Here is a 27,310-nt window from a genome sequence, read left to right as displayed (position 1 = left end):
TTAGCTCTGGAACAGGCTTCTCCAGAGTCATGTGATCTCAATCTAAAGATGGCAGCGTAAGGTTCCCTGATCACTCCCTCAAGTGCCTTGTGGAATGTGGTTTCTAGACTAGGGATGAAGACGCCAATGTAAAAGCTTAGTTCTCTGCACACATGTTGAAGCGGCCAGCCTTCTTTGAATGAGAAAAAAAGGATGCAGATATATATATGTAGCCTCTCAAGAAAAACAAAAACAAACAAAACAAAAAATATTAAAAGATGTTTTAGCTAGGCTTTCGAAGAAACAACTTTGTTCTGTTGTACTAACCAATTGATATCAAACAGAATGATCATACAAGGCAATGAAGAAAGAGCTCACCAGGCAGGATGCCTGCCATGTGTATGGTCCAAATTCAAGCTATGATATAATATGGGTGTTGTCATGAAATCAGTTGAGAGAGAGAGAGAGAGAGTAGGTGACTCAGGAGCAATGAAATCATTCATGTACAAATCGCTGGCTCAAAAAAAACAAAAAGAAAACATTAGAAGAAGATTTTTTTATGTATAGTATGAGAAAGAATAACACATCTGACTCATCTTTGGGATATCAAATCTTTCCATCAGTGAGCAAAGATACTTTATCTTCACTAGCCTTAAAGTTCTATAAAGGCATCCACCATGTACTTTCAGTAGGCATTAATATTATAATTGTTTGAATGACTGTCACATACTCAGATAACTGACATGTGTCTTTATGAAAGTGATATATTTTGATTGTCTTCCACTTCCTTTGTGCTGATAATTGGCTGTCTTTAACATCCAAGAAGCCACTTGACGTAAAGCACTCTGACATTGTAACCTTTTGCTCATGGCATTGCTATCTGAAATATAGATACACCAGCAAATTTATGCTACAAATGAAGCTCTAAATGCACCATGCAGGCCTATAAATGAAGAACAATTTTTAGGCTTACATTCACTCACCAGTTGGACAGTATTACTATAGAATAATCATATAGAATCAAAATGTGATGTTGGTGTCTCTCATACAAACAATGGTTGTTTTATGGTAGATGATCGCAAGAACAAATTTAGTATTGGATAAAATTTTTAACTGATTTTTTTTCTCACTGACTTTCTTAACAATTGATTTAATAGTAGATTACAGGCATACAGCTTCATACCCCACCCACCTACCAAATTTCTGTATCCTTCTCTGATAACTGTTATAATTATTAAAAAGTCTGACTCTGGTGGATTTTATTTATAAGCAAAACTATCCCATAGTTGTGTTTTATCTCCTTATTTATTTTACCAAACATAAACACCACCAGTTCAAGGTATTGTACTGAGTTTAAATTCAGTCTGGTACTGACATAAATGGTTTGAAAATATACATTGGAACATCAGGGATTGGTCATTTTAATGATTATTTAGTAAGGTCCTACTAAATCTGAAGTTTCAAGTATATTATGAACACTATATATTTACAAAGATAATAATCCTTAACATTTCTTCAAGTTCTGCAAGGCAAAGAAGAGACCATGCAGTATAGGAGTTGCATTATAAGAGGCTGAGTGTTTTATATACAATATATCCCCTGATTGGAACAACTGTGATGAAAAGAAAAGGTTGCATATTCCCATTTTTCAGTTGTAAAACTGAGGTTTCTGGCATTTAAATTGGGGTACGGTCTCAAGAGAAATGGATATTCAGTAGTCTGAGATACTGAAAGTATTAGCTCTCCTAGAGATTAAAAAAAAAATGAGTAGAGACAGTCACCAAAAACACCTGAGAAGAGGGAGAGAGAGAGAGAGAGAGAGAGAAGCAACATTAAAGTCTATGTGTTCATTAATCCATTTGAAAATGAAAAATTTTTTTGAACAGAAAATAAATGAATAAATGCAATTGTGGTGGTGAGGCACAGGGGAATAGCTTAGTTTAGGTTGCTGTGACATGCCATAGACAGAGTTATTTAAGGAGTAAATATTTATTTCTCACAACTCAGAAGCAGGAGTCTAAGATGAGACTGCAAGCAAGGGATGGTTCTGGATGATAGCCCTCTTCCTGTTTGTAGATCTCTGATGTTGCATTAGGCCTCTCAAAACTGAGAGAGATCACTTCTCCTACATCCTTCTCATGAGGTTACCAGTCTCATTCACGAGGACTCCACCATTCGTTACTTCTCAAAGGCCTCATCTCCTAATATTTTCACATTGAACAATAGACCTTTAAATTATGAATTATGGGAGAATACACTTAATCCCTGGCAAAGAAGAAGGCAGAATGAAATGCTAAAGCCTCAAAAAGTTACAAAAAGCATTTCATTTTAAAGATGTATTTAATTATGAGTAAGTGCGAGAAAAAAAAGAGCATGACTCCAGGACAAGCAGCACAGAGCATAGAACCCAGAATATTATGCCCACAAACTAGATTTCCCCTCCTGCCCTTTTCTTGAGATTTTGTTCTCACTTATTTGTCTAAATTTGTTCTCACTTATTTGTCTAAATTTCTCAGCATGACTATACCCTCTGTGAAGTAATCCATCCAAAAAAGAAATGCTAATATCTTGGTTAAGCTATGCATTTTTTTTTCTATCAGCTTAACTCTGGGGTGATAAAATGGCCTGCCAAAACCATAGCATACTATCTCACGTAGAATAAACACATGAATAAGTGGCTGTGAGTATCTCCATGCCATTGTGAGATAATAAGCACCTTGGAAGGAACATTCTTTTTTTTTTTTTTTTTTTCCCAGGCTCTGAGGCACCATGTACTGCCTGGAGAAAATAATATTCCCACTTAGCCCCAGGATACCTGGGAGAATCTGACTCACTACAAAGAAATATCACCAGAAGCTTTAGATTAAAAGGAGTCATAAACAATAAATCTGCAAAGGCATCAGCAAGACCCAGGGTTTGGGAAAATATCCGTTCTTTGTATTTCTGATTATTTAACAGTCAGGCTGGTCAGAATCTTGAAATGTGTCTTCCATGGAGTTACATGAACATGTATGAACTGAGAGACACAGAGAGCCTTGCAGGGGATAGAGAGGAGGTGAGCTATGGACTTCTCACTGCTATGAGAATCTAAAGGAGCAGGCCTTCCCAACCTCCAGCAAATCAGACAATTCAAGGGGGAGAAAAAAACCAAAACCAGATCCATTATCAGAAAGCCTGATGTGATAAATCTTTTCACTCCCCAACTTTTATGAGCAACGCCAAGGCATAGCAGCGAGAACAGCTAATTATTGCCATGTAATGACAAGTCTCTGATACCTTTCGTCACCCTTTAGTCGATTCTGCCTGTTTTGTATTTACAAGCAAACTGTTACCTCAAACTATGAAATGCTGGCATTTATAAAAATGCAAAAATTACTCACTTCTCTGGAATTCTTCACGAAAAATTAATATTGTATTTTAACTCTACTAAATGTAGTTGTAGCTGGGTTTTCATAAACATTCTTGAGATGTTCTTGCGAAGTAGCTTTATTTTTGCACCCCCACTTTTCCTGCTTAAACAATGTAAAGGTTGGTTGATATTGTCAAAATATAGCACTTCTGGTGAACCAAGAGCCATTTATTAAAATAATGTATTGATGCAGTGTCATAAAACACAAAATCATATTTCTACAGGAAAAACCTATTACGCTAAGCCAAGATTACTTTATTTTAAAAATCATTGCAGTTGTGGGTTCTGAAAATAACATGATGTGGTTCAGACCTTGGCCTTTGATAGGCTAAGCAGGAGGCTTTTAATACACAGTGATATGTTATGTACAAGTGGTATTTATATAATTAACAAGACGTCTTGTCTTTGTAAAAAAAATGCACTAACTGAAAGTAGTTTCTAGATATATTATGACTCAAAATAGCTACCTTAATAAGAACACAAAGATGGTTTTCTCGTGTTGCAGAGAGGCTTTTTACTAAAACAGGCAATATGTCACACATGCACACACCTGCACACGCACACATACATGCACACACACACACACACACACACACACACACTCAGTGTTTAGAGTCAGGACTCTGCAAAGCTAACCATTCTCCTGACATCATTTTAATCTTGTCCTTTGTCAAAACACTGCACTTTTTGCTCTAAAGGTTTCAGCACTAAAAAAAGTGGAGAGGTGAAGCCACGGTTCAATTCAATTTATTTTTATATTGCCTCTCATACAAAGTCTCTCAAAACATTTTACAGTAAGAGATAAAATAATCATATAACACTTGCCCATATTGGAAACAGCAGCGATCACCCAGACAGCAAGGGGGTAAAGCTGTGCGCAGTCATGGGTCAAAGTCCTTGGCGAAGCACCCCCTCATTTAGAAGCCATATAAATGAACATTTCAGCAGAGAAATGGGGCCATATAATTTCACTTGCCAAGCCCCATGGTCTCAAGGGAGAAGTAAGAGGCTTTGTTTTTTTTCTATTCAAATAAAGCATTATCTCTCCTAAACCTGCAGTGATCTCAACTGGTGACCAGTTTCCTCTCATATGCACAAATAAAGAACCAAGGCACAGGAACATGTTTTCTTTCTATTGTTGCCAATTACTTTAATCACACATGATTTATGGCTTCCTGGAAAGCAGTTATTCTGGGACACCTCTTTTCCTTGTCTGTTTTCCATATTTTGGCCCCAAGAGGTAAAGGAGAAAGGCTGGTGAAAAGACTAGGGGTGGATGGTATTTCTTGTAGTCACTCTACAGTGCAGGAGAAAGAAGTGATTATACTGGAGACTTGAAAACTCAGAATGAATCAGTGACACCCTGGAGTAGGAAGAAGGAATATGAGAGGATGCTAGAAAAAGAATTTTTGCTATATAGGCAGCCCAAATTAAGTGATAATTTCCATTGGAAATACACACACACACACACACACACACACACACACACACACACACACACACACACTCAACAGACAATTTCCAGAAAGGATAATGAAGAAGCTGACCCTGGCAAAAAGGAAATTAGGTCAAATTGATCCATCAAATTTGTATAGCACTTTTAATTTTCAGAGGGCTATTTTGGACTTGATGCAAGGAATTTGGAGATGTTTCTCCTCTCTGAGAGTGATAGAGTTATCCAGGATAAAGTCATCAGCAGGTAAAAGCAACCATGTCTGCAAAGAACTGTACAGAGGGAGGGAATAATAATGTAAACTTAACAGACTCCTGTAAAAGCAGTTCTCAAAAAAAAAAAAAAAAAAAAGAGTAGATGAAGCATCTCCTTGACCTAACACCAGGTCTACTACATACTTCTTCAAATAGGACACAAAAACCTTATATAGCAAAGACATTTTTTTTTAAAGTCTCCAGTGGTTAGAAGAACTCACAGTATTCATTATCAGTATATAACTGAACATGTGTTTGTGATGGAAAGTACATTTTCTGTCTTCTACTTCTTGACTAGAGCCACCTCCTTACAGTGCTTAATAAGAAAACGGAATATATTGTAACTCATTTTTGACCTTTTAATATTTCTGTCACTGATTGTCAGAGTTGAGAACTGCTCTCTATCCTGAGGTGATGGATTATTTAATTAACCATTGACCTTTTCCCAACATTTGTAGACAATAAGCACAGTCCTATGAAAGCTGCCTGCTTTGAATATTGGTCACTTCTGTGTTGTTTATCAATAGGAGAATGCCATGTTTCACGGCTTATATCAAATCACCAGACTTACGTTTTGCCATTTACTTTTCCAAGACCATTTTCAAATGACCTCATGGACACTTTTTCTTAACTATCCATTTGAAAAGGTTTATTTTTAAAATAAGCTCCCTGCTACGGAATACATCTCTGACAAAACTCAATAAAACTACTGAAATAAACTAATATAGAATAAAGAAAACTACTATAGAATAAAGCTACTGAAAAAAATACTACTATTCATTGTGAATCTTTGGAAGAAAGTTCTAGTGATGTGTTTATAATGATAGACATTTCTCCAGACTCCTAGTTGGCATCAATGTTTTCAAGATGAAGAGCCCACAGGAGGATAAGGTGGATCTCTCAAAAAACTCAAATAGTGAAGTTTCATTCAGCAAAGGAAATGGTCTTGCATTTTTCCAAGAGTAATTTTCTTCACAGAAGGTCAAAAAGTTCTAGCAGATTTGACTGGATAAATAGTGAAATGAGAATCATTTGATATAAAATTGACTTGCTTCAGTATTTGTAGTAAACAATACCTTCATGTGCTGCTTCCAATAGTCCCACCCTTACTTTCTAGGACATCTTTTCATCTTGGATGCCAGAGAGTGATTGAAATTGTTGTAAACACAGGCTAGTGTTTTCATGGAGAATGTTCTGTTGCCGTAAACAACATTTCTCCCAATATACAGAGATGGGGACAGTTTTCAAAGGACCAGGCTTGACCTCTTTGTCTGTTGGCATTATTGCTACATTTTCAGCTCTCAAGGAGTTCTGTGAATTTGATGGAAAACATTGTTTTATACCAAGTTCTATCTCAGGTGTGCCAACTGCCATTTTTGGGAAAGAAGTTACTTTATAACTGATTCCAACTACATATGGTTACAATCTGATTCTATTGCAGGAGAGCACATGTTATAGCAAAACTAGCATGCAATTCAACTAGCAATCAACGATAGAGAGAGGTGTTCAAACCACTATACCATTGGCTTGGGAGACTAACCTGCTGTGGAGACAGAAGATACTCAAGAGTTTCCAGTACTTTCAGTTTGCATGGAGAAAGCGTCCCCTTCTCCTGGTTCAGGGTCCTGGAAAATTCTTGCTGAAGAAGCCTTCTGAGTCTTGAACAGGGTACAGGAGGCAACTCAATTTGGGCCTCATTGAATGCCCAATATTATATCATAAGTCAGACAGGTGTTATCAGCACCACCAGCGTATTCACTGATGTCATCTGTTCTTACATCTATAACAGATCTGTACACGCTGATTTTAATAGACAAGTCAGTTTATCTTTGTGTCCTCCACCTCCCGTCACCAGCTGGGGCTACTTCAATATCAATGCACAGATTTTTCTCTTTCATCATTATTACAATAGCCATACATACGACATGCATTACATAATATAAAAGAATTTGAAGTCAAAAAGTCCTGAGGTAGAAAGTATGGTTATTTTTTTTTTCCTGAGTACAGTGTGTACCTCATTTATTTTCTGGATTCCTCCATTTCCTCATCTATCGAATGGGAACAAAACGACTCACTTTTCCACTGGCTGTGCAACTAAAAGAACTCCTAGCAAAGAGTAAAAATCCAATAAAACAAAGCTGAACTAATATAATAGTAAACTTCCCATTTTGTCATGTAGACATGGCCATTATCTCTGCAGAGTGGAATACAGTATGTTAGAGATGGTTCAGCAACAACTGAAGTCCATTTCCACCTCCCTGGAGCCTACAGTGTTTAAAGACTTGACATTATGGAAGTATATTGTCTTCATTAATTTATGTTAATTTTTAATGTTACTGTGGCATTGTAGCTACAGAAGACAGTATGTATGCACTTATGCACACACACATATACTGCACACAAATACTGCAGGCTGAAAGTTTAGATCCTGAAAAGGCAGGGCCTTTTAGAGCCTAAATCTAAATATAATATAAAGCATTCACTGTGGTAGTGGCCACTTACTGTTTTATAAGAAAAAAAGAATTCTTAAAAGAAAAGTTGTTTTGAAATGACAATGTGACTGAAACTAAGCTGTTGAATTTGATGGTTCCGTCTAGTGAAACAACACTAGCTACACTTTCATTATTTTCTTTTATATGTGTTAATCATATTGTCTCCCCGGACATCTATCAATTTCCCTTCAAAGCCAAAGAGCTATATATGTTATCAGAAAAGAACTACATGGCATATTACCAGCAATCTAGATGCATAAGTTGTGTGCTTGATATATGGGTGGCATTAATGTACTATTATGATGAATCTGTTTTCGTATGTACATCACTGAAACACAGACTCTCTAAAGTCTTTGACAGTGGCTGCCCTTTGCAAGCCAGTGTCAATCCTCACCAAAATCACAAGAATGAACAAATGTGACAAGAGAGGCTGCACCAATTATAGATGAAGGGATAGGATCTACTCCCACCATTGATGTGATTTACTTGGTGATCTTTCTCCATTTGTAGGCAGCAGATTGTAACTGTTTATGAAGTGACAAATGGCATTCAATGGCATGGAATGACTTTTCTAACCAATTTGACCTGTCTAAAAAGTAGTCATGAATTGTAATAGTCCTTGATTGTCACAGATACAGGAAATCTGAACTTTTAACTCTAAAAGCACATATTGCAAATATATGTCCATAAGAGAGAAAAGAATAAACAGTGAAATTAATTTTTCATGACCATGATCTTTCAAAGTAGTGTAGAAATCACACTGTTTGTATTTTGCTCCAAAACAATTTTCAGATGTTTATTTTATTTTTATTTTATTTTTCACTAGAAAAAATTTTGGTTGGTTTTATTTAGTAGAAAAGAGAGAACAAATAGCTGTCGATGTAAATACATAATTCTCTGGTACAAAATTAATACATTTAAACTAGATTTGACAGTGGATTAATTGTGAGCGAAATTATGTAAAAAAAAATGTACTTAAGGCTTATAGTTCTAGATATTGACTAACACTTCCAATTATCATCTAGATTTTTTAAAATAAAACTATTTGGACCAAGTGATTTTATTGACTAATTTATTATATTAATTATAAAATTAAGAGATCTGTTAGACACAGGTAGGATTATAAAATTAAAAGATGTTTCTCAAGCACTGTAGACATATATCTCCTTTTAAACAGACACATATTTAAAATGAGAGTTTTGTCTCACATATGTAACTGGCCCAGTGGGGGAAAAAAAGAAGTCATAAGGTAAGTTAAGCTTACACAAGTGTATTTACATATTTATTACAATTTATTAGATGTAGGTAGTCTTGCACTCAAGACTATTATTTCAAACCACTACAGCTATAAGGCAAGAATGATTTTTCCCCTATCTCTGTATTATTCAAATTTATTAAACAATATTTCACATTTGTTTGACACCATGTCAAACTCAGGACTCCTAAAGAACGGCTGCAGCTTTGGAACTGTTATGCTTTCTCGGACTTTAATCATTTTTGGCAAGGTTCCACTTCCTGTCAGAAAGTGAAACAGCTTTGGAATGTCATTTTCACGAAAGAAAACAGAGAGAATCCGAGAGGAAGTTCTCCTCCACTCCAGATCCCCTAAGATACTCAAACACGCTCGCAGGAGGGCTGGAATACATCAAACATTAGCAGAGGGAAAAGGACACAATTTTCCCACATTAAAATACATGGATAAAGTTGAACTTTTGCTAAAAATAGTTCCCATGACTAATCCTATTAAGTTTAAAAAATTGGACAGTATCTTCCTTGAAACAGAATTACTTTCTGCTATTACACTGTGCCCCACCCCCACTCCATCCCCACCCCCAGTCCAGCCAAAGCCAGCAGCCCCTCAATGTTACCCCCTCATCTGTCTCTTTGTAATGCTATTAGGAGAAAAGCAAGCAAGAAAGAGATTCGACGGTGCCTTTTATTCAGGTCTCAGATATCAAAGGAAACCGAAAATTAGATATACACATCAAAATTATCTCAAATACCAAAAATTCTAAGTAGAGAGATACTGTCCTCCATCTGCAATGTTTTCCCACCCACTCTTGGACTCACTCAGCCTCCCTGGGGAGCCATGAAGCTTCAGAAAGTGAATTCAGATTACTGCAAACTGTGCAACTTCAAGGCCTAGACTATGTTAGACACATAAACAGAGAAGGCAACACAAGAAGCCTATGTTATTTGCTGTGATGTGCCTCCTGTGACAATGATATGAACTAGACAGGGAGGAAGGAGGGAAGGATGAATGCCTGTCACTGAACATGCTAGATCAAGCTGAAAGATTGTGAACCAAGTAAGGAGGTTGTCATCCAACAGAGAGGAAGCCATGAATGTGCCCACCACCATCATCCGGTTACTACTGACAGTCAATGTAACTTTGGGCATTTAGAGGAGGAAATATGAAAACACAGTTACTCAGAAGGAGTCATTAGGTATCATTTTATTGGCATATGTTAGCTAAGTGATTAGTGATGGTGAGGTTCAGCTGCAATGAAACCTAAACCCTGATGACGCCATTAACACACTAGATCTAATGAACCCCATAGACTACTTAATGCCAAAAAGCAAAAGGACAATCGGAGAGAGGTTTTTAATGAAATCATCAATCCAAAAAAGGAGGGGGAACAGATGTTATTTAAGAAGCCTTTGTGGAACTACCAGGCAATCACTGAAACATCACTTTTGAAGGCCAGGCAGATAACTCACTCTATTGTGATGAGCTTCTGTAGAGAACTGTGATTTTTTTTTTTTTAAGAAAACTGATGTGCAAGGGCCTGGGAGGTGGCACAGTAGCTAAAGTACTGGACAAGCATGAGGTCCAGAGCTTGGTCGTGTGCTACAGTATTGCTCTGTTTCTCTTTCTTTTTCTTCCCACCCCCTCCTTGAGAGAATCCTTCACTCAGGTAAATCTTAAAACAAAAACAAAATCAACAACAACAAAAACTAAAAGTCAGTGAATCATCTCTTTAACTTTGCATGAGCATGCAGCAATGAATTGATTGTGAGTTCTCTATATTGTCAACTTAGTGTGCAAATCAGTCATACAGTTGCATTAGTCATAAAGAAAAGATCCTTTGTTATAGGATCTCAATTAAAATGTACATATTTACATTAATTCATAATTTACGCAATTGGAGAGATAGAACACCAGGAAAAATGTTTTCCTTTCCATGAGTGTGGTCCAGATTAGATCCCTGACAATACATGGGAAATGTTACGACATCAGAAAAAAAGTCTCTCTCTGTCTCTCTGTAATTCTCCCTTTTTATCTATCCTTCTCTAACTATCTGAATAAAAAAGAAAAAGAAAAGTTACGAACTCACCTAATGAGGTGAGAGTATGTAGGCATAAGGCCCTGGCACTTATGAAGGAAAAAGTCAATCTATAGTTTACAAAGGATTATGTACTCCATTTCTTCCTGTATATGTGAACTTCATTGAGAACTGTGACCTAGAACTCCATCAACTTCATCCATACAGTCACCTCCATGTTTTGTCATTTGATTCACATTTATGTTTTTACCTTAATAGTTACTAAAGCAATAATTTCTGAGTTCACTGAAGGGAACTAACTCTATGGTGAACAGTTATCACAGTGATTTTCTTACCCTTTGCAACAACAAACCTATAATCCCCCGATGCTGTTATTGGGTTGGTCGGTGGGTAGGTCAGTGAGAGAGTGAGATTTTGCCTTATCTTTCTGTGGATATGCTGTTTACCCTCCCTGAACCACCCAACAGCTCTGAACCACTTTCCCTTGGGATCTTCAGGACCCAGGGACTGTGAATTCAAACATTCAGAAACTTTGTACAAACCATGCCTGTCAACAAACAAACAATTTGCGAGGATAAACCATCACTCTTTAAAGCAGAAACATTTCGTATTTAGAGAGCTTGGAATTTTATAGGCCATTTCTAAAAGTTTCAGGGCAACGTAACCCAAACTCAGGGAACACCAGGTTTCTACTAAAGGAGACAACTCACAATAGATAGTATAATTTATTTTTTTAAAACACACAAGGGAAAAAAAAAAACACAAGGGAGTCTTTATTTTGAATCACTGGGTACAGACTCAATCTTAGCACATATGATTTTCTATATAAATATAGGCCTTCTTCCTAGTCTTAGAAATTCAAACTATTATTGGGATTTCAGTATTATTTCTTTTAATTTTACTTATTTATTTTAATAATAGGTACAGAGAGGAAGAGATACATACATACATACATACATACATACATACATACATACATACATACATACATACCTGCTCACTGCTGAGCTCTGGTTTATGGTGGCGCAGTCATTGAACCTGGGAGCTCAGAATTTCAGACATGGAAGTCATTTGTATAACCATTATGCTTTCTCCCCAGCTCAGGATTCTAGTGTTCTAACTGCACTTGCCCACTAACTAAATATATAACTGTGTACTTAATCTTTCTCTGTCTTCTTTTATGTACAAAGGTGTGAAAATCATAGCTACCTCATGAGGTAGGTCCTGCTACTTTCACCAAATGGACTCATTTTCTTGCTATGGACTGTGAGCCTTGAATCCCTACATTCAACAAGTAGACCTCGCAGACCATGAGGGCCATCTTGGTAGCACAGACATATTTGGGTTTGTTGGCCAGATGAGTCCACCAGCAGATTGTTTCAAAAGTAGCCTTGCTTTTCATGGTTGCTTTAGTGTTGGTTTGTCTGCAAGCCCAGCACCTCAGCTAAACCCACATTGCTGAAAAATGCCTGCAGGGGATAGCCACCAAAGATCAACTGTGATGAACAGCTTGCTACAGCTCTAATGATGAGATATATAAAATGCATCATACATTAAATTTAATGTTGCCTCATTAGTCTTAATTAGATTCCTATGTTACACTGGGATTATGGTTTCTGTGTGTTTATGTCTACTCTTAAAATGAGTCTACCCCAAATAAGACTGCAGTGTATTCTTTTAAACATTTCAACAAAAATGTCCAGTAATATATTAATATCAATAATATCCCTGGTCTTGTGAAACTACTACCAAAAGGAAGGCAAAATAGATTACTGTATGTTTGAAGAGCTTCATGCCATGCAGAAAGTCTATTTAAAAATTCCTATAATGGGATGAAAAAAAAAAACTTTAAAACTACAAGCATTTGCTCAGGAAGAAAATTAAGTGTTCTTCATTTCTCTTTCTATAATTATGTTAATATGTTTTCCCAGGAAAGGAATAGTAACTTCCTGCCTCCTCTCATCCTGTTCATAGCTCAGCTTTATCTTTTATTGGCATCAACTGTGAAGATAAATCACATTCAGTGTCATTGTGTAGCTGTTTGATATAATAAAGGCCCAGAAGTTTTAAAAACTTGTATGTATCCTAGAGGTAAAGGTAGTCCCATGATCAGAATTCAAGTACTATGTCACATAATTCACCATTTTTATAATCAACCCCATAATTCATCTGAGAGTATATTCTCACAGTGCAAGTATATCCTAAAAAGTACCACTCCTATCTCGTAACTGTGATTTCACCTGAACAGACTCACAAATACCTGTTGCTTGGTTGTATTTCTACCAGTAGTGATGAGAAAGATAGAGAAAGAATTGACAGAGGGAGGAGTGGCCATGAAGAAGTCTTAAAAGACTGTATCTCACCCTTAAATCCACACAACTAAGTTCATGAGTGCAACAGCCATTAAACTGGATTAAGGAATTCAACCCAATTTCACTTTCTGTTCAGATTGGACCCATTTTTTTTCTTACCTTGTTCTATTTGTCTCCCTGCATTCTCCACAACTCTCCAGCAGTCACTAAGATCTGCACAGCAAAGATTCCTATGGGAGTAATTAAGAAAATATGAGATTCAGGAGTCAAAGGGGAAAACAAGAATAATGAAAGAATAAGTCAGAATCAAACATTGTTCTTGTTCTAATATCTGAAATATTAGTTTCACATGAACAAATATTTACAACTGACAGCTCTTGAAACTTTTACCTTAAAGAACAGTTATCCATGGGGAAAGCTGGAAGGCTTGGATGAAGACAGTGTGAGGGCAGAGCACCATTTAGGTCAAATGTTTTTCAGACAATATTTACAAATTTATTTCTGGAATCTATGTATTTTGAAAATGAATACTTTATTTGCAAAATTACCAAAGATGCCCAGAAAATATAATTAAATATCATTGGATATTTCCAACATTCAATGTTACTTTATTATTAATTTAATGTGCCTTTACTATTTGTATATATTATATAACACATTATATAATATATATATACTTGACCATATATATATTCTTAAATCCTATAGTTCCCATAAAAATTAAATAGTATTTCCAAATTGAATCCACTTTCAAATTAGAGATGCAAATTCTATTTTGTTGAAGAACTGTTTGATCATGCAGTAGACTATTAGACAAAGTAATATCTGAAATTTAGCTGAACTCTAGGACATTTTCAAAAGATAGAGGTATGTGATAACACTTGATTATTTAAAAATTTTCTAACTCATAGCATGATCAAAATATTTACCATGATTATCCTAAACCTAAATTATCAATGACTTATTTAAAAAAGTTTTTTAAAGGTTTCACATTAAATTTCCCCCATTTCCAGTAGAAAATGTGCTTCCAAACTTTACACAAGTGTGTAAGGGTAAGCTGATTCTGTACTCATGCAAGGAAATAGACAGTAGCTCTGCTATTAAGCTTGGTGGTTTGGAAGCAAGCTATCAAACCACACACAGAATGTCAAAATATTCTATACACCTCCAAGTTAGCAATGTCTGGTTCTCTGTGATTTATGGAAACATTATTTATAATGTATTTTCTGTTCACTTCTGTCCAGTACCATACCTTTTATAAACCTACTGATTAATACCAAACAGTGAACGAATCTGACAAGCAGGATTACCAATCTAACAAAACTGTTTATAATATGAATGAAAAAAAGCACACTATTTCCAGGCAGTGTACTTAATAATAAAATCCTGTTGTACTTAAGTGGTGAAGGGATTACTTAACTGTCAAAGTTCTTTTAACTATTAAGAGTTGTCACATAAAGACATGCTATTCAAAAGCACCAGCAGAAGAATATTTCATGTCCGTTTATTTATCAATCTCATATTTTCACATTTAAATATAACATAATTGATGTGCAAAGAAATAAATTCAACTATTTGAAATTAAATTAACTTGGCTTAATTTTATGATAGTGAATAAGAAATTTATTTTAGCTATTTTCTTACATAGACTTAAACTCATTTTTAGAAATACACTATTTTCAAGTCATTAAATATTAACATGTATTATGAATTATATCTGAATATTTTTATTAGGAAAAAACTTTATATTGTGTGCCTCAAACCTTATGTTAATATAGTTTGAAGAATTATTTAATTTTTTTAAAGATTTTATTTATTTATTAATGAGAAAGATAGGAGGAGAGAGAAAGAACCAGACATCACTCTGACACATGTGCTGCCAGGGATCAAACTCAAGACCTCATGTTTGAGAGTCCAAAGCCTTATCACTGTGCCATCTCCCAGACCAAAGAAGAATTATTTAATTTTGTCAAAGATGATTATCTACTTCTTTACTTGCATAGAATTTATATAAATACAGTTTAAAGAAAAAAATAAAGCTTTTAACTCCAGAATCATTAACGTATTTAAGATTGGTAACAAAAGTAATTCAGATTTTAAATAAATTATTGTAAACAAAATTTTGATAAGATAAATGAAGAATAGTAAAACTAGACTAAAACTCTTTAAAACCGTAAAATTTCCAAAACAGGGGGGCTGGGCAGTGGCATACTAGGTTAGGCACACATAGTACTAAATGCAAGGACCCACACAAGTACCCAGGTTCGAGACATCTTTTCCTCTCCCCCTCTCCTCTCTCTCTCTCTCTCTCTCCTGTGCAATAAAACTGGCAAAATGGCCACCAAGAACAGTTGATTTGTTGTGCCAGCAATGAGCCCCAGCAATAACCTTGGAGGTTAAAACAAATAAATAAACAAATGTCCCAAAACAACAAACAGGAAAAAATAACCCAAAGGGCTAATTTTTGTGTGTGTGTGTGGGGGGGGATGCTTCTGGTTAAACGCACACATTATAGTGCACAAGGACCAGGGTTCAAGCTCTTAGTCCCCTACCTTCAGAGGGGAAGCTTCACAGGTGGTGAAGCAGGGCTGCAGGTGTCTCTCTGTCTCTCTCCCTTTGTTATTTCTCCCTCCCCTCCCCTCTTATGTTCCCTCCCTCTCTATCCAATAATAAATAAACAAATAAGATTTCTAAAAAAGAATGATAGTAATTTCAAGTTCTGTCTCTGTAAGTAGTAAAAGTAGACTTTTGACTTGAGTTCTAAGGTAATATCTTTTTAACATTATTTTTAATTAGTTAAAATATTAAGATGATAAAAATAGCAAAAACTGTATAGACCACAAAGCACAGAGTTTTAGTTCACACCCGCATACTGATCTGGAGTCATTATTCATCAAAAGTATAAGAAATATTCTTAAGATTTACATCATACGAAAGAAGAAAAAAAAACCCAGTACCTAAATTATTTCCCCCCATGGTGATAACAGTAATTATTGTTAAGAAATATTATCAACAAAAGTGGTGGCGTATGGGATTCCATTTTTTTCTTCCCTCTGTGGAAGCAGACACTCAGCTGACAGAACTTTCCAAGCTATATTGAATATTCATTTTGATGATATTAATTATTCTAATCCATGAGCATGGGATGTATTTCCACTCCTTTGTATCATTTTCTATTTCCTTGAATAGAAACTCATAGTTTTCTTTTTTCTTAATTTTTTAATTTATTTTTTTATTCCCTTTTGTTGCCCTTGTTGTTTTATTGTTATAGTTATTATTGTTGTTGTTGTTGTTGGATAGGACAGAGAGAAATGGAGAGAGGAGGGGAAGACAGAGAGGAGGAGAGAAAGATAGACACCTGCAGACCTGCTTCACCGCCTGTGAAGCGACTCCCCTGCAGGTGGGGAGCCGGGGTTCGAACCGGGATCCTTATGCCGGTCCTTGTGCTTTGCGCCACCTGCGCTTAACCTGCTGCGCTACAGCCCGACTACCACAACTCATAGTTTTCAATATACAAGTCTTTCACTTCTTTGGCCAGGTTTATTCCTAGATTTTTTTTTAAATTTTTTTATTTTCCCTTTTGTTACCCTTGTTGTTTTATTGTTGTTGCAATTATTGTTGTTGCTGATGATGCTGCTGTTGTTGGATAGGACAGAGAGAAATGGAGAGAGGAGGGGAAGACAGAGGGGGAGAGAAAGGGAGACACCTGCAGATCTGCTTCACTGCCTGTGAAGCGACTCCCCTGCAAGTGAAGAGCCAGGTCCTTGCGCCACGTGCGCTTAACCCACTGCTCTACAGTGCAACCCCCTATTCCTAAATATTTTATTGATTTTACTAATAGTGAATGGGTCAGATTTCTGGATATCCTCTTCTTCAAACTTACTGTTTGCATAAAGAAATGTCATTGATTTTTTTACATTAATCCCATAGCCTGACACCTTGCTATATTGCCTAATGACTTCCAGAAGCTTTCTGCTATATTTTTAGGTCTTTCTATGTATACTATCATATCATCTGCAAATAGTGAGAGCTTGACTTCTTCCTTTCTAATCTGTATTCCTTTAATTCCTTGCACCTGCCTGATTGCTATGGCAAGAAAATCCAATACTATGTTGAAGAGTAATGGTGATAATGGACAGCCCTATCTACTCCCTGATCTGGGGGGGGGGTGTTTTCAACTTCTGCCCACTGAGTATGATGTTGGCTATAGGTCTGCTGTTTATGGACTCCACTATCCTAAGGAATTTTCCATCTATTACCATTTTTTGTTGTGTTTTGAGCATGAACAGGTGTTGGATTTTGTCAAAAACTTTCTCTGCATCTACTGAGATAATCATGAAAAAGAAAATAAAATGAAAATAAAGACTCTATTGAGAGCTTAATAAAGATAAAGATAAAACTTATAATAGAGGAGTGTTTGATAACCAAAAAGAAAAAAGTTGCTAAATCTTAACAGTTATAGAAATGCTATGTTAACTCATAGGATTATTTCTGAGCTGTTAGAGAAGAGATTTCAGTGACCAAACTTGAGAAAGGTAAGAAATGTAAAAGTAGTTTAGAGAGATGTCACAACACAGAGCAGAGGGACAACTGCTGTCACATCAACTCGTGACAGCAAGCTCTGGGGAAGGAATGAAAGAATGCATATGGGATGATCTCACTCATGGACAGAATTTGAGAAATAAGAACAGAAGATGGTAGACACCTAGGCTGCCATTGAGAGTGATTTTCATAAAATTGAGAAAAATTTTATACATGTATCCATTACCGTATTTACTGTAAAACATTAGTCCCCCAATGAAAATAAAGAAAATTCTTATTCGAGACTAGCCACAGTATAATATTAAAAATGTCTAGATTTCAACCAAAAGGTAATAAGATATACAATGAAATCGTACAGTACAATTTCTTCACAGGAGAGAAATAATTTGGTAGAGGGGCTAAGTAGTGGCACACCTGGTAGAGCACACATGTCACAGTGCACAAAGACTTGGTTCACAAACCAAGCCCCCATTTGCAGAGGGGTGGGGGGAGTAAATCAGTGATGAAACAGTGCTCCAGGTCTCTACATCGCTCCTTATCTCTATGTCACTCCCCTTTCCCTTGAAATTTCTGTCTCTCTATTTAAAACAAATAAACACAAATATTTTAAAAATGTGAATCTACTTATCCACAAAGTTCTTAGTTTTTAGTTTCTTTCTTAGAGGATTAATGGTTTACAGTCTAGAATAAAATACAATAGCCTGGACATGCGTAACATTTCCCAGTTTTCCACGTAACAATACAGCCCTCTCTAAGTCTTCTTCTGCCATCATGTTTCAGGACCTGATCCTCCCCCCCACACCCCAGAGTCTTTTCCTTTGGTGCAAAACACCAACTCTAGTCCAAGTTCTGCTTTGTGTTTTCCCTTATGTTCGTATTTTTCAACTTCTGCCTATAATCACAAAGTTCCACTTACTCTATTTAAGAGAAATTTGAAGAAATCCACACAAAGATACATTATAATCAAACAGCTAAAAGGCAAACACAGAATCCTGGGAACATCAAAGGAGGTGTGACTTGGCATGTATAAGGAGTCCTTGATAAGACCATCAGTTAGTTTTTATCAGAAACCATGGAGTCCAGAAAAGAAGGAAATAAGATAGAAATATGGAAAGAGAAACAGCCCCTGACCATGAACTCTATGTTTGAAAAACCTGTTCTTCAAACATGAAGGAAAATTTACATATTCCCAAATGAAGAGGTACCCATCACTAATAAATATTTCCTCCTATAAAGACTAAAGGAATCTTCTCAAACTTGAGTTGAAAGATATCATATTTAAACAGGAGACAGTTAATCTGTAAAGTATATATATGAGACCCTAGGTTCAATCCTTACCACTAGATAAAATGACAGAGTACTGCTCTGCTCTGTTATCTCTCCATATTCAAATAGAAAATTGCATGAATAAAGCAATATCCTCACGTTAGAGCTGCAAAAGTATTTACAAATAGTATTAAAGGTTGTAAGTATATAGCTATAATGTACATTTAGATACTTAAGGAAAAAAAAGAGGACCACAGGTGTGTTGAAGTTGTTTATTGCTATATAAGAAATTTCTCTCAGAATTGAGACCAAAAAAAAATTATTTACAGAGAGAAAGAGAGGAAGAGAGAGAGCATCACTTTGGTTCACACAGTAGTGGAGCTCAAACCAGGTACCTCAGGCATGCATGCCCAATGCTCAACCAGTTGAACATAACAAACTTTTATTTTCCCCAGATTTTCTGTGGATCAAGCAGTGAAGAGTGTTTGGCTTGCTTCCTTGTGCTATAGATGTCTCATAAAGCTATTGGCTATTATGGGTTCATGAAATCTCATAAGGAGAGTGAGATGATGCTGAAAGCTCATTCAGTGGAAATCCAGCAAGCTTCATTAATTCCCTCCCCACATAGGTGTTTCCATCGGACTCCCTCCAGATACTGCAACTGTCTTTTAGCAGAACAAACAGTGTGCATAAGAGAGAGCCATGAAGGAGAATATCTACAGTCTTTTAATAACCCACACTTACAAGTGACATAGCAAACTAAACCTAAGTCAGTGCATATTTAAAGAGTGAGACGTCTGAGTGAAAGTGATCCTGTTGTAAGGCAGGGATCTTTGGGGTCTGGTTAAGGGAAAGCTCCTAAACTATGGAAAGATGGGCAAAGTGTTCATAGGAAGTTTACTAAATTGCAGACTCAAGCGGAAAAATAAATATGCATAATAAAAAGGTAACACATATACAGATATTCAAATTGCTGATTGAAAAGCTATAAAGTGTACACTGTGTCCATAGAATGTCAGACATTAAAAACAAAATTCTGGTTCAGCAGGTAGAGTACAGGACTGCACACACAAGACATCCAGTTCCGTAACTGGAACTGCATATGCCAGAGCAATGTGGTGCTCTGCTCTATAAATAAATATATATATATAATTTTTTGAAATTAAGTACCTATTAGGAAATAGAGGTTTTCTTTTTTAATTATAAGTAGCACATATATAAGCCTCAAATCAGATATTCTACTTCTTGTTGGTATGCTTCTAGTTCTGCTTCTGGGATCCCTTCTGTTACATTGCTTGACGTTGTGGTCTATTTACATGGTCATTCTGTTACATTGTTTTGGTCTCACTCCCCCTGCCTCTGGAAGTTTTTGGTTTAGTCCTTGCCTTTTCCTGCTCCTCTCTTCTCCCCGCCCCCTATCCTAGATACTTCCTTGGTTCCTGACTCTGCCTCTGGAGGAGAGAGAAGAGGACAGATTTGGGTTGTGATTAGATTAGATTAGTTTTTTGAACCATTTGCTCATGAATAAAGAAATACTGCTTCTCCACTCAGCCGCGTGTCCCTGGTCTCTGCTTCCCGCCCGCGAAGCTAGCCCAGCATACTGGCACCCTGGATTTTGAGGACATATGGCGTCCAACGTGGGGCATGAACCCACGACCCTGAGATTAAGAGTCTTATGTCTACTGACTCAGCCTTGGGAGCGGTGAGCAGGGCGGCAGGCATGGCGGGCAGAGCTGCAGTCCCGGGGCACCTTGGTCCACGCCTTCTACACGGCCAGCCCACCCGCCCTTCTGCTATAAAGTCTGGGCAGATCCTGGACCACCTGGAGACCACAGGCTCCCTGCTGGGACTGGGCCCCCTGGCCAAGATCCCCAGCTCGGCTCTGAAGGCAGAGGAGCTAGAATACACAGAGATCCATGCAGTGATCGCAACCTGCAATTCCTGGAGCTGAAGTTGGGCAAGAACCCACCACCGGACAATGCACCCCCCGAACAACTAAGACAGTACAGATCTAAATTCGTGTTTAAAATGACATGTCTTCATAACAAAAATTTTTCTCCTTGTGTATTGAAGACCATGTTTATGTGTGTGTTTGAAGTTTGGTAAACATTAACTTTAAGCTTAAAAATGTAACTTTAAGGCTACATTTTTACAAGGCAAAGTTAAATGAAAAAGGTTTTCAACATAATTCTCATAAAGGTAAAATTAACTTACATTTAAAGTCTGAGGTAAAAATTAGTTAAAAATCAATATATTTTAACTAACTTGGTCTAAAAAACCTGCGCACACCTAGGGTGTGTCTCCATCTTATGTGGGTGTAACAAAAGGTTAAATAAGACGTTATTGATATGTAAAGCTCTCAAATACCTTCTCATTTAGAGGTAGAACATAAGATAGATTGCACAATGGTTATGCTAATGATTCTCATGCCTGAGGCTCTAACAAAGGTTCTTTGCCTTACCACATTTTATTGCGCTTAAATTGATTAAGGAGCCTTAAAATAAAATGAGAAAGACCTTCCAAATTTATAAAGATACTTAAATCAATTATAATCATCGAGTTATCAATTGTGGTAAACTTCTAACCTGCTACAAATTTTGTATCATAAGTAAGTGAATTGCAGCTGTCAAGTTTTCTACAGAAAAGCAGAATTCCAGCTGCTGACCTTCCTCATGCAACAATTCATCCCCCGGCAATTCTTCAGTGGACATCTGCTTTGAACTGACACTTCTATCGGACTTACTGGTACACAAATCTACAGTAGCTTCCCTTTATGCTGCTGGGTTTCTCAAAGACTGACTGAAGCCAGCTGCCTTAGGATTCTATAGGCCATACCCTCCCTCCTTCCTAGGTAATGCCCACAGAGGCAGGAAACACCTGTTGAGGCAAGAAAAGCCCACAGATGCAGGAAATGTCCTTTAGCTTGATGAAGCCTTGCCCACAGAGGCAAGAAACGCCCCCCTCAGGCCTTCCCTTGGCATCACACTGGTTCTTGTTGCTTGCTTACTTGTTCCTCCAAGTTTGTGCCAGTTTTTTTTTTTTTTTTTTTTTGTGCCTGTACAATATAGGTTTCTGTTCACCCCACATTCCTGATACTATGGTCAATTAGTTTAAAAAAGAAAGGGGAATTGTTGGTATGCTTCTAGTTCTGCTTCTAGGATCCCTTCTGTTACATTGCTTGGCGTTGTGGTTTATTTACATGTTCATTCTGTTACATTGGTTTGGTCTCACTCCCCCTGCCTCTGGAAGATTTTGGTTTAGTCCTTGCCTTTTCCTGCTCCTTTCTTCTCCCCTCCCCCTATCCTAGATACTTCCTTGGTTCCTGACTCTGCCTCTGGAGGAGAGAGAAGAGGACAGATTTGGGTTGTGATTAGATTAGATTAGATTAGTTTTTTGAACTGTTAGCTCATGAATAAAGAAATACTGCTTCTCCACTCAGCCACGTGTCCCTGGTCTCTGTCTCCCACCCACGAAGCTAGCCCAGCATACTGGTATGCTGGACTTTGATGACAACTTCTTTAATTCATCGACTAGAAACAAAATCATTATGATTTAGAAGTATATGTGAAAGAATGTTATCTATAATCATTCCATATTGAAGCTAGTTGAAAGTAGGATAAATGAATGTTAAAGTGATTGATGCCTAAAGATACCATGATTCACCTTGATCATGGAATACAATGGACCTTATAAAACAGTCAAATCTGTGTAAGTTGTCTTGAATGAATTTTTGATAAGTTGTTAATAAAAGTGTTTAAAATAATGTAAGCATCATAGGATTTCAGCATAAAGAATATTATCTACAAGTTTATCAACTACATGATCATGTATATTTATATATAGTTAGATGAGAAAAGAGGGATATATGTGTAGATAAATATGAGGATGTTCACAGTGGTTTTACATCTGTGGAAGTGTTCCCTTGGCAAAGGTGAAAAGAAAAAGCAAAAACAGAGACTTCCAGAGGTGGAGGTACGGAACAGCAGCAGCTGTGTTGTCTCTCTTCTCCTCTCCCAGGTCACCTAGGAATACCAAAGGAGACTACCTGGGACCTCAACAAGACAGGTCTAGAACAACTTTAGGAACCCACCAAATCACCAGTGAGTGCAAACACGTGTGGCTTGTGGACAGACAGGAGCCTAAGGAGAGATTAAGTAGCTGGTAACAGTCCGGCAGTTTACCAGTTGAGGCACCACCTCCAGTCTGTTTCACCAACAAAAAGATGGCTGAAGGGACGAGAGGACTCCCCTAAGACTCACCAAATGCAACTGTGAATCTCCATTGCAACTGCCCTCAGAATCTGGAGCAGTGGCAGGGAGGTCCTGTGCTGTCACCAGGGGACAGAGAACTAATTAGGAAACTCAGGAGATCTATACCTTGGTGACCTAGTGGTGGGACTGTGAAAGCCTCTTTGCATAACACTGGATTATTTCTGCCCCACCCTGATTTCTCTCTTGGTCAGGAGTCAGTGATTAAACTAAGAGAAAGAGAGAGTCACCTACAGGGGAAAACTCATAAGATTAGCAGCAAACTTCTCCACACAAACACTACAGGCCAGAAGAGAATGGTAAGATATCTATGGAGTCCTTTCAACCTTTCTCATTGACTACTATATCCTGCCAGACTGTCAATCAGACTAGATGGAGGCATAAAAACCTTCTCGGACAAGCAACAGTTGAAAGAATCAACTATCACCAAGCCTGCCCTGAAAGAAGTTCTGAAAAGTCTTCTAGAAACAGTCAGACCACCATAAATATGCCATATATCAGAACATTCTAAAACTTTACAAGAACGATGTTAAAATATCTTCAATCTTTGATGTCAATGACCTGAACTCATCTTAAAAGGCACAGAGTAGGAAAATGGATCAGAAAACACAACCCAACAATATGTTGTCTACAGGAAACCCACCTAACTCAACAAGACAAACACAGACTCATAGTGAAAAGATGGAAAACTATCATACAAGCCAATGGCACACACAAAAAAGGTCAGGAACAGCTATTCTCATATCTGACATCATAGACTTTAAAATAAATAAAATTAAAGAAGATAGGGATGGACACTATTTAATGCTCAGTGGATCAGAAAATCAAAAGGACTGAACAATTATTAACATCTATGCACCCAGTGAGAAGCCATTTAAATAAATCAAACATCTCCTGAAAGGGTTACAGCAATATATTAACAGCAACACAGTCATAGTAGGGGACTTCAACACCCCACTCTCTCAACTTGACAGATCATCCAGGCAGAAAATAAATGAAGACATGAGAAAGCTAAATGAGGAGATAGATAAAATAGAACTATTGGACATTTTCAGAATAATTCACCCCAAGAAACTGGAATACACATTCTACTCAAGTCCACATGGGTTATTCTCAAGGATAGACCATATGTTAGGACACAAAGACACCATCAGCAAATTCAAGAGCATTGAAATCATCCCAAGTATCTTCTCAGACCACAGTGGAATTAAACTAAATCAAGGAAAGATTAGTAGTAGTCCCAAAATGTGGAAGCTCAACAGTGTACTACTTACAACTACTGGGTCAAAGAGGAAATAAAGGAAGAAATCAAAATGTTTTGAGAGTCCAATGAAAATGAAGACACAAGCTGTCAGAATATCTGGGACACAACTAAGGTAGTACTGAGAGGGAAGTTCATAGCCATAGAAGCACACATTAGGAAACAAGAAAAAGCACAAATAAACAGCGTGATTGCACATCTTCAAGACATAGAAGAAGAATAAAGGAACCCTAAATCAAGGACAGAAATCACTAAAGTTAGGGCAGAAATAAATAACATTGAAAATAAGAAAACCATACTAAAGATCAATGAAAGTAAATGTTGCTTCTCTGAGAAAGTTAAAAAAAATTGACAAATCTTTAGCCAGACTCACAAAACAAAGGGAGAAGACCCAAATAAACTGGATCATAAATGAAAGATATCACAACAGACACCACAGAAATTGAATATATCATATTAGGCTTCTATGAACAACTACATGCCACCAAGCTAGAGAACTTAGAAGAAATGGACGATTTCCTAGATGCCTACGAACTTCCAAAACTAAGTAAAGAGGAACTAGATAACATGAACAGGCCCATCACAGCTAATGAAATTGAAACACTTATCAAAAATCTTCCCCCCCAAAAAAAAAGTCCTGGACCAGATGGGTTTACAAATGAATTCTACAAAACCTTCAAAGAAGAACTAATACCTCTACTTTTAAAAGTCTTCCAGAAGATTGAAGACACTGGAATACTCCCTTCCAGCTTCTATGATACCATGATCACTTTGATATCAAAAGCAGACAGGGACACAACCAAAAAAGAAAACTACAGACCAATATCTTTGATGAACATAGATGCGAAAATATTGAACAAAATTCTAGCCAACCAATACAGCAGTTTATTAAAAAGATCGTTCATCATGACCAAGTGGAGTTTATCCCAGGCATGCAAAATTGGTTTAATATACGTAAATCAATCAACGTGATCCACTACATCAATAAAAGCAAGACCAAAAACCACATGGTCATATCAATAGATGCAGAGAAAGCCTTTGACAAAATACAACATCCTTTATGATCAAAACACTACAAAAAATGGGAATAGATGGAAAATTCCTGAAGATAGTGGAGTCTATATATAGCAAACCTACAGCCAACATCATACTCAATAGTGAAAAACTGGAAGCATTTCCCCTCAGATCAGGTACTAAACAGGGCTGCCCACTATCACCATTACTATTCAACATAGTGTTGGAAGTTCTTGCTATAGCAATTAGGTAGGATCAAGGAATTAAAGGAATACAGATTGGAAGAGAAGAAGTCAAACTCTCCCTGTGTACAGATGACATGAGAGTATACATAGAAAAACCTAAGGAATCCAGCAAGAAGCTTTTGGAAAACCTCAGGCAATACAATCAGGTGTCAGGCTATAAAATTAACATTCAAAAATCAGTGGCATTCCTCTATGCAAACACTAAGTTAGAAGAAGTTGAAGTCCAGAAACCAATTCCTTTTACTATAGCAACAAAAACAATAAAATATCTAACAATAAACCTAACAAAAGAAGTAAAAGAGTTGTGTACTGAAAATTATGAGAAAATTTTAAATTATGAGGAAATTTAAAAAGATACAAAGATAAAAAGATACAAAAAAAAAGTGGAAAGATATTCCATGTTCATGGGTTGGAAGAATTAACATCATCAGAATGAATATACGTCCCAGAGCCATATACAAATTGAAAGCTATCCCCATCAAGATCGCAACCACATTTTTAGGAGAATAGAACAAATGCTACAAATGTTTATCTGGAACCAGATAAGACCTAGAATTGCCAAAACAATATTGAGAAGAAAGAATAGAACTGGAGTCATCATATTCCCAGATCTCAAATAGTATTATAGGGCCATTGTTATCAACACTGTTTGGTACTGGAACATGAATATACACACTGACCAGTGGAAGAGAACTGAGAGCCCAGAAGTAAGCCCCAACACCTATGGGACATCTAATCTTTGACCAAGGTGCCCAGACTATTAAATGGGGAAAGCAGAGTCTCTTCAACAAATATTCTTGGAAAAAATATGCAGAAGAATAAAACTGAACCATTATATTTCACCAAATACAAAAGTAAATTCCAAGTAGATCAAGGACTTGGATGTTAGACCAGAAACTATCAGATACTTAGAGGAAAATATTGGCAGAACTCTTTTCCGCATAAATTTTAAAGACATCTTCAATGAAACGAATCCATTTACAAAGAAGACTAAGGCAAGCATAAACCTATGGGACTACATCAAAGTAAAAAGACTCTGCACAGCAAAACAAACCACTACCCAAACCAACAGACCCCCTCATAGAATGGGAGAAGCTCTTTACATTCCATACATCAGACAAGAGGCTAATAACCGGAATATGTAAAGAGCTTGCTAAACTGAACCACAAGAAAACAAATAATCCCATCCAAAAATGGGGAGAGGACATGGATAGAATATTCACCACAGAAGAGACCCAAAAGGGCAAGAAACACATGAAAAAATGCTTCAAGTCTTTGCTTGTCAGAGAAATGCAAATAAAGATAACAATGAGATACTGCTTCACTCTTGTGAGAATGTCATACATCAGAAAAGTTAACAGCAGCAAATGCCGGAGACGTTGTGGGGTAAAAGGAACCCTCCTGCACTGCTGGTGGGAATGTCAGTTGGTCCAACCTCTGTGGAGAACAGTCTGGAGAACTCTCAGAAAGCTAGAAATGGACCTACCCTATGATCCTGCAATTCCTCTCCTGGGGATTTATCCTAAGG

General features: G+C 36.9%; 1 long non-coding RNA gene across 2 annotated transcripts in view; it reads right to left on the bottom strand.

The window, feature by feature from the left end:
* Window positions 1-27,310, bottom strand: part of LOC132534341 (uncharacterized) — a 219,254-nt gene that overhangs the window by 142,124 nt on the left and 49,820 nt on the right. For both annotated transcript variants that reach the window (XR_009546073.1, XR_009546070.1), the window contains exon 2: window positions 13,346-13,416. This is a non-coding gene — a long non-coding RNA (uncharacterized LOC132534341). The remainder of the gene's footprint in view (window positions 1-13,345; window positions 13,417-27,310) is intronic.

This window comes from Erinaceus europaeus, chromosome 18, assembly GCF_950295315.1.
Source record: "Erinaceus europaeus chromosome 18, mEriEur2.1, whole genome shotgun sequence".
Taxonomy (NCBI): Eukaryota; Metazoa; Chordata; class Mammalia; order Eulipotyphla; family Erinaceidae; genus Erinaceus; species Erinaceus europaeus.
Note: the sequence above shows the minus strand (reverse complement) of the source record. Positions and strands in the feature narration are given on the sequence as shown.